Source organism: Suricata suricatta, chromosome 11, assembly GCF_006229205.1.
Source record: "Suricata suricatta isolate VVHF042 chromosome 11, meerkat_22Aug2017_6uvM2_HiC, whole genome shotgun sequence".
Classification (NCBI taxonomy): domain Eukaryota; kingdom Metazoa; phylum Chordata; class Mammalia; order Carnivora; family Herpestidae; genus Suricata; species Suricata suricatta.
In genome coordinates, this window is record NC_043710.1 from 62788140 (window position 1) to 62799892 (window position 11753).

Here is an 11753-nt window from a genome sequence, read left to right on the forward strand (position 1 = left end):
AATGAAATCAGGCCATTTGAAACAATGTGGATAAAGCTCAGGGGTGCTATGCTAAATGAAATAAGTCAGGCAGAGAAGGACAGATACCATATGTCTTCATTTATAAGTGGAACAGGAGAAACTTAACAGAGGACCATGAGGAGGGGAAAGGGAAAAAAAGAGTTAGGGAGAGAGAGGGGGATAAATCATGAGAGACACTTGAACACTGAAAACAAACTGAGGGCTGAAGGAGGAGGGGGAAAAGGGAAGGGGGATAATGGACATGGAGGAGGGCACTTGTGGGGAAGAGCACCGAGTGTTATATGGAAACCAACTTGACAATAAACTATTAAAAAAATAGGAATTTAACCAGAATTATCTCATGTTATACCTGACCTGTCTGAATTTTCTGGGAAATCTTCTCTCAATTGTGTCTGAACCTAGTAAATACTCTTATGTGTATTATAATCACAATTACGAAATAGTTTATCATTTACAAAAATTATGTTCCTCTGGATTCTTAGGCTAGATTTGCCAGAGTTAAATATGCCTCTTCCTGAAACTTTTTGCTTTTCTTCTCCCTGTGTCTCCCCACATCATCAGGTGTGGGAAATACAAGCGTATGCTTGCAATACATAATTCAGTACACCACCTACCAACACTAATTCTCTAGGGAGAAGTTGAGTATGTAAAAATGTAGATATACTTGTTGCCACAGAAGTGTTTTTATTCTTTCACAAAGTCTTTTAAACACTGGCCATATGCCAGAACTTATTTCTGTGACTAATACATCTGAGTTTGAAACATAGTGTGTGTGTGTGTGTGTGTGTGTGTGTGTGTGTGTGTGTGTGTGTGTGTGAAAGAGAGAGAGAGAGAGAGAGAGAGAGCGAGAGAGACGGCATCCATATAAACTAAATATACTTTATTTTCCTGTTTTCACAAAATGTATTCTAGTATAAGAGGATCCATCTTGACACTTATGAAAGAAGTTGTATTTCATGTAAAAATGACAAGATTAGCATTCCTCTCCCTTTTTAAATAACAGAATCTTAATCTATTAAAATTATTATTAATGAATCCCAGAGGTTAGGAGATGGTTTTCCTTTAATTGTTTGTTCATCTCAATTAATTTGGAAGTGGTATTTTATAAAGAAGTGGTTTTAGAGTCCTCAATACATTTGGTACCAATTAAAATAGGCATTACATTCATTTTGTTCGTTTTTATAACCCTTTTCCAATTGTGTATATAAGTAAACTAGTTTTGTGATATGAAAATTGTCCCATTTTGAACCATTAAGTTTTAAAACATATTGAGTAATGTGAATCCAAAGAGGTAAAATTTTAAAGCAAGAAGGGCTATATTCTTTAAAAATAAATCCTGTAGGAGTTCTAGGAGATTATTAGAGGACCCCTTACAATAATTATTTCCCAAAGTTGAGTACTTACCAAGAATCTGAAACACAAATCTTCCACTAAAAATGAGTGTAAAGGAAATGCTCCCCTCAGAAACAAGTGAAGATAAAAGCCAGACATAAAGGACACCCAAATAAAGACCTGAAACTCAATCAATATGAGAGGTTCAAAACCAACAGGACTTACCAACATGACTATAAGCCACTGAGAAGATGACAAAAAACAGTGGATTTTGGAGGTCTCTTAATTGAATCCACAGCTCTGCCCATGGTGGAGGTCAGGCGCTCTGGATTCTGCTGATTATGCCAAGTAATGATGATCAAGAAGAAACTGTAAAAAACCAAAAGCATTATTTTGGATCTTAGTGATTGTAATCTGGAAGAAACAGAATTGACAAAATTGAAAGTGGCTCTGAATTATGAGCAGGGATTGCGTACTTACAAAGAAAAAAAAAAGGTTATATAGCTTGTTTTGAAAAAGTCTGATTGGTACCACAGATTTTAAACTGAGTACCTAGTACACAATTGAATACCTAGTGAATAAATGTCATATTATCTCTATTTCAGTCCAAAATAGAAAGATGTGTTTGAAGAGGTGGTCAAGTTCCAATCAACAAAAGTCGAAAGTTCATGGTGTTCTGAGAATGAAAATGCAAGACTTATGTGGGACCAACTTCCTCAATGTCATTTGGACTCTATTTTGAGTGACTTACCAATGCTTAACCTCATTTTGAATTTTTTTTCACAGTTTCTACTCTAAAGTGTCACATGCTACTTCTGCTTACATTTCCTTGGATGCAGCAAGTCATATGCTGGGTCTAATTTAAATGGGTGGGGAAAGAGCAATTCTGTACTCTAGGGAAGTGATTAAGTTATCTGAATGGCTAATGACAAGTAGAGTGATTGTGTGGTAGACTCAAATCATACAATACTGTTTCAAAACAGTTTCTAGTTTTGTGATCATATATTACCTGAAGCTTCCATGTCTCAATTTTTTTAACTTCAAAAGGAGTTAAATAAGAATATCCCTCTGAAAAGTAATTGTGAGAACTGAGTTATGTAACAGTATCTGACTTAAAATGTGCTTAATAGTTATTAGCCTTTTCTGTTGCTAATTCCTGTGTCACAGCTACAGAATATTCATTTATCTTAATTTGCAATCTTCCATCAAAATGAAGGAATGAATAGATGTTAATTCCAAAATATATGTCTTAAAGCATGACATAGCAATTCTCCAATAAACTAAGGTGTTGATAATCTTATTCTTCAAGAAAAGTATAAAATTAATGAAAGAGATTCATCTTATAAGCTGTTCATTTGTTCTTCTAATTAGAGTAAGATTTTAAGACAAGCAAATAATTTTAAAATGCTCTTGTTTTTTTCAGAACCAAAAGTTGTAATTGCATCAACAATACATACTTTGTCTTTGAAATTATATTTCTTAGGGAGAAAATACTGATAGAATGAAGTATTACTATATAAATTCAAATTAATCCTGGGTTTCATCATAACATTTGAATTTATGGCCATGAAACTTTATATTTGATAGGAAAGTAGAGAGGATAATACATTTTCACCTAGTGTGGACAAAAGCGCTGTCAATATTATTGACTTGAGAATAAGGAGAGAAGGCCTTGACAAGATTCTCTCTTAAATAAATGTAGCTTTTTCTTGAGCACTAAAATAAAGTGCACAGTCTGAGGTCTAGCCCACGTCAACCATTAGATCTCCATTCTGATACCTACTGTGTTTTCTATTGCATTTCTACTAGCAACTTTAGATCTTTTTAAGCTGGTCAAAATATCATAGATTTCCCCCCAACAACTCCATGGTAAACTAAAAATGATGTATTCAGTACCTAGAGTTGGCTAAATGTCTGGTACAAACATATTTTAAGCTATAAGTCTTTCTACTCTAAATTATATCAAAGACAGAATCCTGTAGTTCATGTCTATTAGAGAGAAAACAACAACAAAAATTTATGAAAACATTGCCACACTGGTAACTCTAAGTAAACTAACGTTCCACATCTCCCCAGTTGGTCAGTATCAAACCTGATAAAATTAGGGTCTGTTTATAATCTTTTATTATCTTCTGGTTATCTACAAAATAAAGTCCAAATTCTGCACATTAATATACTATGTAATCTGTTTTTAGGGGCGCCTGGGTGGCTCAGTCTTTCAGTAAGTGTCTGACTCTTGATTTCAGCTCAGGTCATGATCTCACGGTTGTGTGAGGGCTCTGTGTAGGGCTCTGCACTCACATTGCAAAACATACTTGGGATTTTCTCTCTCCCTCTTTCTGCCCATCCCCAACTCACATGCCACACTCTCCCTCTCTCGAAATAAATAAACTTAAAAAATAATAATATAAAGTCCTTTTTAATTTTTCCCTTTCTGAAACTTCTCAGTCCTACCTACTACTTTCCAGCTAATACTCTTTGCTCATACTATACATTGTATACTGGCATATTTCTCAGTTTGTCTTTAATGAATGAATAAAGGAAATAAATACCCCCAATGAACACAGATAAAGTACAAAGCATCGTTGACAAATAAGTAAGTAGATAACATAAAATCTCAGAATTTCTAGTAAGACTATAAAGATTCTTTTGATGGTTGGATACAACACAGTAATACTTGACTAGACGGAAGGCAAAATTTTTGTTTCTTATAGCTCCAATCAAGAGAAGACTGTCAGGCAAGGCCACATGGGGAGTCATACCTGGGAACAGGGCGGGTGCTGGAGCAGGCTGGAGCTGGAGCAGGTGGGACTGGCTAGATTTCACAGGCTCCCTGTGGGTTACACAATTTGAATAATTTCTAGGCATCAGGGACATAAGAAATGTTCTGGTTTTCTGGCATCTGGCCCTGGGGCACCTAGAACTGGTACACAGTGTTCCCTGATGGTGAGAGCCCCTAACCCTGATAAGAGAAGTGCCGGGATATGGTTTTATTCAGTTTCCCAAGAAAGGACACTCACCAGCGTTTAGCTAGGGACTCAAAACTGGGAAAAACAATGTTTAAAAAATATTTTACAATTGCCTTAGTGACGCTATTAGAAGACTTCACCCATTGCTTAGTGAGAAATGATTGAATTAAGACTATAACCATTCTAGGCTTATATCCTTGTTTAAAATACATAATCTGATGTTCACTTCACATGCACATGTTTATGGTCAAGCAAGTTTGGCATTGCTTCTGTACTCCAACCCCCAATTCCCTTTAAAACAATATTCCTAGGAGCATCTGGATGGCTCAGTCAGTTAAGCATCTGACTTCCGCTCAGGTTGTGATCTCCCGGTTTGTAAGTTCAAGCCCTGCCTGGGGCTTTGTGCTGACAGCTCAGAGTCTGGAGCCTGGTTCAGATTCTGTGTCTCCCTCTCTCTGCCCCTCCCCCGCTCAAGTTCTGTCTCTGTCTCAAAAATAAAAACACTAAAAAAAATTTTTTAAACCACAAAAAAACACCAATATTCCTAAAACTATTCATTGCTTTTTATGTATCCAGTGAAGCTCCATTTTTTTACTTTCTGAAAAAGAATCCCTTTAGATGTGATTAATGATATACTTCAGAAAAAGGTTAGCCTTAAGTGAAAATTGTAGTAAGAATTTTGTTGCCAGGATGGCATGTCAGTAATCTAGTTTTTTTTTAAATCAAAAGAAAATAGTAACACCTAAGAATATCTACATTTAAGGATTTGTGTGTGTTCTTTTGCATATTAAGTTGTTACTTTAACTGGAGTTATTATGTTTTCCTTTAATGAAGCCTATGTTCAACAAGAAAAATGAAGAAATGAATCCCTGTTGTACATTTTATTGGCAGGGCTAGACAGATCACAAACAACTAAACATTATTCTTAGGTTCTTAAAGTATAAAATGGAAAATCAACAGAAAAATTTATGAGTCCCTGGTTATGTGGGTATTAGAACATATTGTCCACTTTTTACAATGAATAGTTACTGGTTTCTGATTATAAATGTAACCAAGTTAGAGGTCTCCTCTCCACCCTAACTAACAACAAAAGTAAAGGTAAACAGACTGAAAAAAATCACCTCTTCTTGGGTCCATAAGGCAGAGGAGAACAGATGCCAAGTTGCTGCTTCCAAGGTTGGAGAAAAGGGCAAACCCAGGGAGTTGCCACTTGTGAGAGCAGTCACTCAAGAGCAGAAACTGACTCAGGAACCAGTGGCTGTGTAGGAACGCCTGAACCACAATTGCTAAATTGCTGGACACTCAGTGCACACAACTTCTAAGACTTAAAACTTTCAGGGTGACCTAATTGGAGGAGGTCCCCCACATATTACAAGATTTACCTCCAGAAGTTGGACCAGATTTCCACAGTACATGTCAGAAAAAACTCTCAGGATCCCAGTAGGAGGAGGGGAAAAGGAATCATTTGGAAATACAACAGAGAACTTTGTTCTTCTTAACAAGGCCTGGTCTCAGTACCTAATCTACTGGGGTATTATCAGAGCCTAACTGACCTCAGGAAGGGAAATATCTAACTCCATTCTTACCCTTGCCACTCTATCCCGTCTATGAAGGGAGGGAAAACACTAAGAAACACTTGGAATTCCTTAGGCCAGACAGAGGCATAGGCTCACTGAAATTGAGACCTAATCACAGACTATGGAATGCTTCCCCTATTCCCAAACCTCACCACCACATTGTTCAAATCCTTCTTACAGCAGTTCTTTTTTCCCAATACATCATGTCTGGCTATCAATAAAAAAAATTTCAAAGCAAATCAAAAAGCAAGAAAGAAAAATTGAGAAGACAGAGCAAGCATCAGAATCAGACACATCAAACCGCTGGAATTAGCAGGCTGAAATTTTAAACTATTATAATGACTGATACACTAAAGACTCTAATAGATAATGCAAACAGCATGAAAGACCAGATTGGAAATGTAAGCAGAGGAAGGAAGTCCTATCAAAGAACAACAACAATAAAAATGGTAGAGATTAAAGAAAAAACAACTCTGTGTAAGAGAAACAAAGAATGTTTTCTATGTGCTTATCAGTAAGCTGGACATGGCTGAAGAGGGCATATCAGTAGAATTCTTGAAAACCAAAAAGGAAACAGAATAAAGACTGGAAAACAACAACAACAATAACAACAACACAATACCCAAGGACTGTGGGACAACTATAAAAGGTGTAACATATGTGCAATGGAAATACCACCAGAAGGGAAAATAGAGAGAAAGAAACAAAGGAAATATTTGAAACATAATGACTGAGCATTTCCCAAATTAATGTCAGACACCAAACTACAAACCAGCTAAATTTCTACTCCTTTGGTGTTTTGCCTTTTACAGTTTCCTACTGTCATCAGTTGCAATCACTACCAGGGGACCATAAGAGAATAGAGAAAAGAAAGATTAAAAAAAAAAAGTAGATTCCAAACTCTCCCTGAGCTTAAAGTGGTCCTTTGTTCACTTACAGGGCTAGAAGTGAGTAAATCTTTGGAACACACTCTGCGCTCTGATACCTACTTCCAGGTTTCCAATTCCTTGGTCTGACTAGAAAGTTCTAACCACTACTGGTTAGATGGTATTAAAAATTCATATCTTTCCTTATCTGCCTGTTACTGTTTGCTTTTCAGAGGTTTTTATGCTTTTGTTATTGTTTATTTGTTAGCTTGCTTTTGTTTTTCCACATGGCTGCTGCAAGCATCTCCCCCTCCCCCCCACCCCGGATTTGTAGCTATATTCAGAGGGAGAGGCAGGGTAGAGTGTGTCTACATCTTACCAGGGATTTGAAACCTAAACAATTTCTATGTAATGTATTCATTAATATACTCAGATTTAGGTTGACCATTTTATTATTTATTGTCTGTTTTTCTAGTCAGTCTCTTGTTCTTCTGCTCCCACTTTCTGGCCGCCTTTTGGTTTATCTGAGTATATTTTAGCATTCCATTTTGATTTATCTGTTGACTTTTTGGCTTTATCTTTTATATTATTTATAGTGCTTGCTACAGGGATTCAAATATACATATCTAATCTTACAGAGTCTACTTAGATCTAAGATTTTTTCCACTTCAAGTAAAATGCAGAAGCTTTACAAATTTCATATTCCTTTATACTTTATGGTACAATTGTTATATATATTACATCCATTTCTTAATCCCCGCAAAAAATATTATATTTTTGCTTTAAACAGTCATACTTAGTTTAAAAACTATAAATGAAGGAAAAATTGTCTGTCATATTTACTTGCTCTTCATTTTTCCAGTTTGAAGTTTCTTTTTAATGTCTTTTTCACGCTCTAAGGAACATAACTTATAATTTTCTGTAATAGTCTACTGGTGATAAAATCTATTATTTTTCTTCTTCATCTGAGAATGTCTTTATTTCTCCACTACTCCTAAAGGATATTTTTGCTTGGTATAGATTTCTGGGTTGACAATTTTTTTCTTTGCACACTTGAAAGACAATATTCATTATCTTATGGCTTTATGACTTATTAGAAAACTTCAGTAACCCGTTTCCCTATATGTAATGGCTCACTTTTCTCTGGTTGCTTTTAAGATTTCTGTTTCTTTAGTTTTCATCAGTTTAGTATAGTTTGCCATGGCATGATTTTCCTTGAGTTTATGTTTGGTCTTGATGACATGTAAATTCAAATTCTTCAATAAATGTGACACTGTTTTAGTCACGTATTCTGCCAGTGATTTTTCCTCACTATGTTTTTCTCTTTTCCTCTTGGAATTTCAATGAAAATTTTTAGATATTCTTACATTGTCTCACCAGCTACTTGTATTGCAGTCTCTAGGGAATAGGGCCCTTTTTAGATGTGTTATTTCAGTACAAGTTGATGACATATAATAAAATCCTGTCACCAACTATCCCAAATGCACATTTCATTAAAACTTCAGACCACAGTTAACCCCTCACACTGAACACCAAAATTACGTGTTATCACATGGTTATTTTATTCTTCAAAATCCTTTCCTTGTATTCTCATGGGACCCTCTCCTCTGCATGGAGAGAGCATTCATCTGAGCTTTAGGACCACAATTACTAAATGTAATTGAGTCAAGTAGAAGTATTCAATGACAAAGAAGCATCAGCAGATACAACCCCTACAACACATATAGACAATTAGTCAACAAGTATATGGGCTGTGCCAAGCTTTTGAGACACTACATTGTCCCTGACTTCCCAAGCAGCATTGACTTTTGTCTTGACTTCATTTCTGACTAACTGTGAAGGACTTTCTTCCAAATAATCAAAGTATTTTACATAGGAAGACATCTTGCTGTAATATCCCTGCTAAGAGGTATAAAGGGTATTTTAATATAAAGAAATTAAGTCAAAGATAGGCCTTCCAAGTAATTTCTTTCATTTGGATGTTAAATACTATCTTTGTCCCTAGGACAGGATGGCATTTAAATTAGTATCAATGCACATTAAAAATAAAGAGTGACAGGCTGCCAGCAGCCTGTGAAGGAAGAGGCAGCCTCTTCATCCAAGCCCCTTCATCAGGCATGCAAGACTGATTCAATATTTGAAAAATCAGTGTGAAGATGGCAGAGCAACATAGAAGATTTTTGTGCCTCTCATCCCTGAAATGCAGCCAGATCAACACCAAACCATCTCGAGGACCTAGAAAACCGATCCGAGGATTAACACAACAATCTGTATAACTAGAACCACAGAACTGGGCAGGTACACAGCACAGAGAGGTGAAATGGGGGAGAGAGAAGCTGCAGAGGGTAGGGAGCTGTTTTTGTTTGTGGAGAGAGGATGGAGACAGGGAGAAGAGTACAGGAAAAGCACTCCCCCTAAAAGCAGCTGGGGAGAAAGGAGAAAGGAGAAAGGAGAGGGTTTGGATACCATTAAGACTCTAAGAACAGGGGAGCACAGAGACTGAAACTCCTCAGCTTCACACCTGGCAGAGCTCTGGTGGGAAAGGCAAATCCCCAGGAGCAGACAGGAGGTCTGAGGGGTCCTCAGGCCACTTGGGGCAAAATGGCTCCCCTGCTGAGAGGACATTTGGTACAGGACATTTGTGCAGCCTCCCCACAGGCAAAGGTCCCAGTGAACCCTGGAGAACAGCTACCTTTGCTGGTGTTGGAAAAAGGGTGTTAAGGGTGAAGCCTGGCGCCAGATGTGTGTTGTGATTTACCATAATCCCTGAAATGCTGCTGCTACAAAATTGCACAGACTTTTTCTGGGGCGAGCTGGCACCTGGCCATTGTCTCTGGTCATCTGCAACAGCATAGTTGTATGAACATTCCTGGGGATGGGCAAGCACCCAGCCATTGCTCAGCAAGACCCTCCCCCAGAGGATCTGAGTAGGTCAAAGCCACAGTCCCTCAGAAGTGAGGGCTTGGGAAACACCCATCTGAGACAAAACTCAGGAGAGAGGTGCCGCCTGGCAGGCTGACAGCTTAGTCACAGATAGGGGAGAAGTGGGTAGTGGAAGGAGGCCAGAGGCAAAAAAGGGGTGCTTGATAGCTAGTGGGCAAGAGCACAGAGTTCTGATACCAGAGACTGGGTAGCTTGGTGAAACCATTTTCACCTCTCCTGTGCATGTGCATACACATGCCACAGTGATCCACCCTAGTAAGCTAAGCAGTGCCATCTACTGGAGAACAGAGTCATTATGTCAAGTCCCATCGAACTGTACCAATCATGCTCTAAAAGAGCATGCTTAGTTTATGGACTATAAAGTACTTTATAGTTTGACTTCTAGGGGAAACTGAATGTAATTTCAATTGTATTCTATTCTGTTTGCTAGTACATCCATTCATTTCTTTCTTTTACATTTCTTTTCTTATTCTTAAATTCAGAAAGGGAAAATTTTTTTATTTTGTTTTTATAAAAGAGATTTCTCTTTATTTTTTTCTACTATGTTTTTTACTTTTTTGTTTATATTTTTAGTTCTGTTTTACTTTCATCATTTGATTTTATTCTATTTTATTGTATTCATTTTTTTAAATTTCCAAACATTTTCCTTTTTTGTTTTTCTTTCCCTTTTCCCTTTATTTTATCAAACTTCTTTCAACCAGACCAAAACAAACCTAGCATCTAACATCCTTTATTTGATTTTTCTGTTGTTTTTAATTTTGATTTTTAATTTTATTAGTTATTTTTCATCCTCCAAAATGACAAAACGAAGGAATTCACCCCAAAAGAAAAACAGGAAGAGATGACAGCCACAGACTTAATCAACGGAGATACAAGCAATATGCATAAACCAAAATTTAGAATCATGATAATAAGAAGACTAGCTGGAGTTGAAAAAGCATACAATCCCTTTCTGCAAAGATACATACAGTAAAATCTAGTCAGGACTAAATTTAAAATCTTACAACTGAGATACAGTCTCAAATGAATGCCACGGCAGCAACAATGAATGAAGCAGAGTGATGAAAGAGCAATATAGAGAAAAAACTTACAGAGAATAATGACATAGGACAAATGCTTAACCCCACTCATCATCAGGGAAATAAAAATCAAAACCACATTTAGATACCTCCTCACACCAGAATGGTGTCATACCATTTAGTCAGAATGGCCAAAATGAACAACTCAGGCAACAGCAGATGTTGGTGAGGATGCGGAGAAAGAAGATCTCTTTTGCACTGCCAGTGGGAATGCAAACTGGAGCAGCCACTTTGAAAAACAATATGGAGGTTCCTTGAGAAGTTAAAACTAGAAAGACCTTACCACTCCGCAATGGCACTACTAGGTATATATCCGAAGGATAAAGGTGTGTTTTTTTGAAGGGGCACATGTACCCCAATGTTTATAAAAATGCTATCAACAATAGCCAAAGTCTGCAGAGAGCCCAAATGTCTATCAACAGATGAAGGGATTAAGAAGATGGTGTGTGTGTGTGTGTGTGTGTGTGTGTGTGTGTGTGTGTATAATGGAATATTACTCAGTAATCAAAAAGAATGAAATCTTGCTAGTGCAACAATGTGGATGGAACTAGAGGGCATTACCTAAGTGAAATAAGTCAGAGAAAGACAAATATCATATGACTTCACAAAACAGATGCACATAAAGGAAGGGAAGCAAAAATAATACAAAAACGGAGGGAAACAAAACATTTTGTCTTAAATACAGAGAAGAACTGAGGATTTCTTGAGGGGTTGTATGTGGGGGGAAGGGTAAATGGGCAAGAGGATGGGTTAAGGGTGGGATGAGCACTGGATGTTATGCATAAGGGATACATCATGGAATCTACTCCTGAAATCATTATTGCACTCTATGATAACTAACTTGGATGTAAATTAAAAATTAATACAAAAAAGAATAAAATTAAATAGTTACATGAATATGCAACCTCTTAAAATACTCTTTATATTCACAGACCATTTGCAAACCAGATACATATTTTATACTTT

At 36.9% G+C, this 11753-nt stretch overlaps 1 long non-coding RNA gene across 3 annotated transcripts in view; it reads right to left on the minus strand.

Annotated features, from left to right (window-relative positions):
• Positions 1–11753, minus strand: part of LOC115272228 — a 73541-nt gene that overhangs the window by 35094 nt on the left and 26694 nt on the right. For all 3 annotated transcript variants that reach the window (XR_003900309.1, XR_003900310.1, XR_003900311.1), the window contains exons 4-5: positions 4116–4186; positions 1579–1722 (exon numbers count right to left, since the gene is read on the minus strand). This is a non-coding gene — a long non-coding RNA (uncharacterized LOC115272228). The remainder of the gene's footprint in view (positions 1–1578; positions 1723–4115; positions 4187–11753) is intronic.